This window comes from Phoenix dactylifera, chromosome 13 (genome assembly GCF_051530095.1).
Source record: "Phoenix dactylifera cultivar Ajwa chromosome 13, Ajwa_hap1_PhDact_Kaust_v1.1, whole genome shotgun sequence".
Lineage (NCBI taxonomy): Eukaryota > Viridiplantae > Streptophyta > Magnoliopsida > Arecales > Arecaceae > Phoenix > Phoenix dactylifera.
This window is the reverse complement of record NC_143202.1, coordinates 18,273,224-18,279,738: the sequence shown is the minus strand read 5'-3', so window position 1 is coordinate 18,279,738 and position 6,515 is coordinate 18,273,224. Positions and strand designations below refer to the sequence as shown.

The following is a 6,515-nucleotide window of genomic DNA, read 5'->3' as shown; positions in this document are numbered from 1 at the left end:
CCTTCAGACGGTATAGACTTGCTCATTATTGAAACTAATCTAACGGTTTCTTCTACTTCTAGTTGGGTTATAGATTTTGGTTCTAGTGCTCATTTGTGCACTACCATGCAAGGTCTAAAGGAAAGTAGAAGGCTGGCGGAAGGTGCGGTAACCCTTCGGGTTGGCAACGGGGCAAAAGTTGCTGCTGTGGCTGTGGGCACCTACCATCTGCGACTACCGTCTGAATTTAGTTTATTACTTAGAGACTGCTATTATGTACCTGCTGCTAGCAGAAATTTGATTTCTGTTTCATGTCTAGTACAGGAAGGTCATGTTTTTTACTTTTGACAAAGACTGCTGTTCTATTTATTTAAGAAATAAAATAGTCGCACGTGGTTTCATGATCGACAGTCTCTATCATTTACATATGGATATATCTGTGAATGTTACCGAGCAAGAAGTGAGTGCCAAAGGATCCAAAAGATCTAGAGATGAGATAAACCAAAGATATTTGTGGCACCTCAGGCTTGGCCATATTGGAGAGGACAGAATGAACAAAATGGATAAAGATGGGCTTTTAGGCTCATTGACTTCCGAGTCATATCCAGTTTGCGAGTCCTGTCTTCAAGAAAAAATGGCTAGACTGCCCTTTGAACATGGGGAGAGGACCACTGAAATACTTACCCTAGTACATACAGATGTATGTGGCCCATTCGATGTGCTAGCCAGGGAACGTTATTCTTACTTCATTACCTTTACCGATGATTATTCACGGTATGGGTATGTGTATCTTATGAGACACAAGTCTAAATCTTTTGAAAAGTTCAAAGAGTTCAGAAATGAAGTAGAAAAACAAACTGGAAAACCTCTTAAGGCTCTTCGATCAGATCGAGGAGGAGAATACCTTAGTGGGGAATTCCGGGACTATCTCAAAGAAAACGGCATAGTCTCACAATGGACACCTCCGGGTACACCTCAACTCAACGGGGTGTCAGAGAGGAGGAATCGGACCCTATTGGATATGGTCAGGTCCATGATAAGCTTCACTGATGTACCTATGTTCCTTTGGGGAGATGCCTTACTCACAGCGATTTATTTATTGAATAGAGTTCCTTCTAAATCCGTTCCTACCACACCGTATGAGATATGGCATGGTAAGAAACCAAGTCTGGGTCATCTCAAGATTTGGAGATGTCCGGCCCATGTCAAGAGACTACAGGCAGACAAGTTAGAGGCTAGGACCATAAGTGCTCGTTTTATAGGATATCCTAAAGAGTCATTAGGATACAATTTTTACGTCTCAGAGGATCACAATGTGTTTGTGAGCCGTCATGCCATCTTCTTGGAAAATCAGTTTATCCTTGATAGAGGCAGTGGGAGGAAAATTGAGCTTGAAAAGAAAGTCTCTGAAAAGCAACGAGTCATGGATCCTATTGAACCCATTCATACAGAGCCAGTACACGATGTCCCTCGACCACCTCGTAGATCTAGTAGGGTCTCCCATCCTCCCGATAGATACTTAGGTATACTAGAAGAGGATACTGAGGAAATGTTCCTAGTGGGAGATAGGGATCACATACAGGATCCCAAAACCTACAACGAGGCGATATCTGATATCAATTCCGAGAAATGGCTGGAAGCCATGAAGTCAGAGTTAGACTCCATGCATTCCAACCAAGTCTGGACCTTAGTAGACCCACCAGAAGGTATTGTACCTATTGGATACAAATGGATCTACAAAAGGAAAATAGGTTCGGATGGAAAGGTAGAGACCTATAAGGCAAGGCTTGTGGCGAAAGGGTATAGTCAGCGCGAAGGCATTGACTATCAGGAGACCTTTTCACCTGTAGCCATGCTAAAATCCATCCGAACATTGCTTGCCATTGCAGCATTTCATGATTATGAAATCTGGCAGATGGATGTGAAAACTGCTTTCCTGAATGGATATCTTGATAAAGATATCTATATGGAACAGCCTTTGGGTTTCACTTCCAATGATGGAGATCACAAGGTCTGCAAGCTGCAAAGGTCCATCTATGGACTAAAGCAAGCATCTCGGAGTTGGAACACTCGTTTCGATGACGCAATCAAAACGTTTGATTTCATCAAAAATGAAGAGGAACCGTGTGTTTACAAAAAGGTTAGTGGGAGTGCTGTCGTATTTCTCGTACTGTACGACATCCTCCTGATAGGGAATGATATTCTCATGCTAACCTCGGTCAAGGTCTGGTTGTCAAAAGAATTCTCCATGAAAGACCTTGGAGAAGCATCCTATATTTTGAGAACAAAGGTCTATAGAGATAGATCTAAAAGGATGCTTGGCCTTTCACAGAAGATGTACATAGAGGATGTGCTGAAGAGGTTCAGCGTGGAAAACTCCAAGAGGGGTCTCTTACCGCTAAGACATGGAATTCATCTCTCCAAGAAGATGTGCCCCAACACATCTAAAGAGATTCAACGCATGAGCAAGATCCCCTATGCATCAGCAATAGGGAGCCTCATGTATGCCATGCTATGTACACGACCTGATATAGCCCTTGCTGTGAGTGTCACAAGCAGATATCAGTCGAATCCAGGTGAAGAACACTGGACAGCTGTGAAGAATATTCTTAAGTACTTAAGAAGAACTAAGGACATGTTCTTGGTCTTTGGAGGATCATCAGAGTTGAAGGTAGAAGGATGCACACATATTGATGATAGAAAGTCTACATCAGAATATGTGCAATGATGGTTCAGTAAATTGGAAGAGTTCCAAACAACCGATCATTATAGATTCTACCTTAGAAGCTGAATGTTAAGCCGTATCTAAGGGTGCAGTGGAAACCTTCTGGTTAAAAGTTCATTGCAGAGTTAGGTGTAATGTCATTAGATGCCATAACACTTTACTGCAATAACATTGGCACCATAGCACTAGCTATGGAGCCAAGGTCTCATCAGAAGTCTAAGCATATAGAGCGGCGCTTCCATCTCATACGCGACTATGTTGAGAAGAAATATGTAAAGGTGTAGAGAGTAGACTCCGCGGATAACGTGGCGGACCCGTTCACTAAGCAGCTGAGTCAGCAAAAGACTGAAGCCCACCTTGAGAAGATGGGCCTAAGATATATGACCAATTGGCTTTAGTGCAAGTGGGAGATTGTTAGATGTATGCCCTAGAAGCCAATTTGGCTGACACATTGTTGATTCTAGGGACATAATTTTGTACTTGACTGTTTATTATTGAATAAATAAAAGGCATCTTTTTCATTCATATTATTTATGTGTCTATGAATCGTCCAAGAAATTAATAAGATGATGATACATATTCTCAAGAGTTGAGAATTTGAGCCATGTATCATTGGTGATTAATTTCTAAATGCTCCTGATCAATGGATCATCACGAGAATGGTGATCGATCCGATCAGTGCACAGATCACTTTCCTTCTGGATGGACGAGACTTGAGTCCACAGTGTAGGGACACTGAAGTGATAGTGCAGGTGCTTGTTAGAGAACAAGGGTACTGAGCGTGACCAATACAAGAAGTCACTTGGATGTCTATCCACTCGTCAGTGACTTGCTTGATGTTGCAGTAGTGTGACTGGTCCTTTGACCTGTGGTGCTTCGGCTGCTCACAGTGAGGTTATTGTAGTTTGACTGCATACATACATGGTCTCTAGTCATATGGGTCCATGCAGTGTAGATTGGCTGCAGTAAGTTTACTGTAGGAGTAGGGTATGCACCTATAAGGAATCTATCGACCTTGATAGAAGAGGAGTGATCCTATGTGATTTGTTAGACTGGGTTCTAAGACCTTGGCCAGGGCAGTAATATAAAGTGGAGAAAGAGTTTTCCACTATCGAACTCGAGTCGAATAAATCTTGACATATGACAGACGAAGGAGTTTGACGAGTTATCCATGACCTCCGTCCTGTAGGGATCCACGATAGTAGGACTGTATCACATGACAACTGCACCTAGAGGTTCATCTTTCTATTCTACTGGGTAGCCACTACATGCTGCTAGGTGTCACTGGTGGATGGTGGGACTCATAGGGATTATCTTGATGATCGATAAACCCTAATGAGTTGAGTTGGAATCGTTCCAACCCATTGAAAGGAGTTTTCAATGATAAAGTGATAGAGATCACAATATATCTCACTACCAGTCAGAATAGAACCTATGGGGTCACACACACTAGAAGTATTGACCGATCCGATGGTTGAAAAGTGATTATGAATCACGAGCAATCAATTCGATTGATAAGAAGTTGAAGAAGAAAATGGAAATTGATTAATTAGACTTAAATCACAAATCCTACTTGAAGTAGGATTCCTAGAGTTCTAATTGGATTAGGACTGGAAATCCTATTTGGAGTAGGACTGGGATTCCTACTTGGAGTAGGATTCCTACAATCCTAATTAGATTAGGATTTTGAATTCATCTTTGGATTCCTACTTAGAATAGGATTCCTAGAAATCCTAATTGGATTAGGACTTCGGATTCAAATAGAGTCCTAATTGGATTAGGACCAAAATTAAATATGTCCTAATTTGGATTAGGATTCCTTAAGTCCTAATTAATTATTAATCTAATGAATCAACATGACTCCTAATTGGATTAGGATTGAAGAGTTCAATTGAGTCATGGTTCATTCAAGTTCTAATTGGATTAGGACTAGCATAGATTGAACCTGATTGATTCATGATTTGGCTAATCCTAATTAGATTAGGACTAAACCATGAGAAGGGCACCTAATCCTCTTTGGAAGAGGATTGGGTTAACCAAGTAAGAGGGGCATGAGCCCCTCTCATCCTTGATTAGGTGCGGCATGAAGAGAGGGGGCCGGCGCCCCCTCTTGGAAAGTAGTCAAGGGCTCCTAACTTGTAGGAGCCCTTCATCCTTATTAAAGGAGGACTAGGGCCGGCGCCCTAGATGAAGCTTTTCTCCTCTTCAAGCCGTGGCCACCTCCCTCTATCTCCTCTTGGTTCAGCCGCAAGCAAAGGGAGAAGAAAAGTCCAAGAGTTGGCGTCCTCCTCCCCTTCCCTTCCTTCATCCAACGCAAGGAAGAAAAGAGGGCTGCGTGGGGATTCTTCTTCTTCCTCTTCTTCATCCTTCTTCTTCCTCCTCTCAAGCACAATCAAGGGTTGATTGAAAGAGAGGAGATCAGCCATCAAAAGAAGTCTTTGCAAGGGAGCTAGCACCCCGGGAAGACAAGAAAGATTTGATCGGTCCTCTACTTCGTGTGGATACCCATAGAGGCCGGACGTTTGAACGGCTTCAAGCGAACCCTCTTCCGAAAACCACGAATTCAGATTTGCGGTGATCATCTACCCGCGCAAGGTGAAGATCTGATCTTCCTAATGGTTTAAAAGTTTTAATTCTTACCTAATTACGAAAGATCTTGAAACAACGTTCATGCGATGAACGTTGATCCCGCACATGCCCCCTTACCGCTGCCATCTAATTTTCGTTTTGAAATATCAGCGGCATGGGCGGGTTTCCAACACTGGGCTGTGTTTGAGCAACATTGATGTGTTTTTGCACGAGTTCGGAGAATTGGGGCACTGAGGGGCACTCATGAATAGGGTGGGATGGGCTAGAATAGATAGTACACACTTGTGCTTGGGAAGAGTTCATGTAATGCCCACATATCATCAGTTGGTCAATCTTATGGGACAATGCATCTACCTTGCTAGACAGGTCCATAGAATGACTTATTTCACAAATGGTCCCTTTTCTTTGAGAACTCAGGGGTGCTTGACGAGAACAGAAAGCATGGTGGAGGGAGTTTTCATTTAGATTTTCAAATAATTGCCATGCTTCATGCTCATTTTGAAGCATGAATGTCCCCCTGCATGCAGCATCGATCATCTGACGGTTTCGTTCAGTCAATCCGTCATAGAAACATTGCACTAGCTGCCACTTAGGTATTTGATGATGAGGACATTTATGGATTAGGTCCCGAAATCTCTCCCAAGTTTCATGAAATTCTTCTCCCTCAATTTGGGAGAAGCTTGTAATGGCACGTCTAAACTGGTTCGTTCTTCCTATGGAAAAGTATTTTTTTAGGAATTCTTGTTGCATTTGATCCCAAGAACGAATCGAGTTAGCTTCTAAAGAATTCAGCCATTATTTGGCTCTATCTTTAAGGGAGAAGGGGAATAATCTAAGTTTCAGAGCATCATCAGTGAAGTTCTGAATCTTGACAGTGGTGCAAATCTCAAGGAATTTATCTAGGTGTTTATATGGGTCTTCATTGGTGAGCCCATAAAAAGATGGGAGCATTCGGATCACACTAGATTTTATTTCATATTGTACAGCTACTACTTCAGGTAATCGAATGCAAGATGGAGAAGTATAAATAGTAGGAGTAAAGTACTCCCTCAGGAGTTTGGGTTGTTCTTCAGCCATCTTAAGAGGTGGGGATGATCCTAATGTTTTAATCTTAGCTCGAATGTTCCTAAGGGTTCGTTCTATTTCAGGGTCAAAAGGTAATAGGTTTCGTACTCTAGAACGACTACCTTGCATACACTAGTACTTGATCAGTCAAGCATGC

At 42.3% G+C, this 6,515-nt stretch overlaps 1 non-coding gene across 1 annotated transcript; it reads left to right on the top strand.

The window, feature by feature from the left end:
* Window positions 1–5,888: 5,888 nt before the first annotated feature.
* Window positions 5,889–5,994, top strand: LOC120106029 (small nucleolar RNA R71). The gene has a single exon (XR_005508262.2). It is a non-coding gene; the product is annotated as a small nucleolar RNA R71 (small nucleolar RNA).
* Window positions 5,995–6,515: the final 521 nt, after the last annotated feature.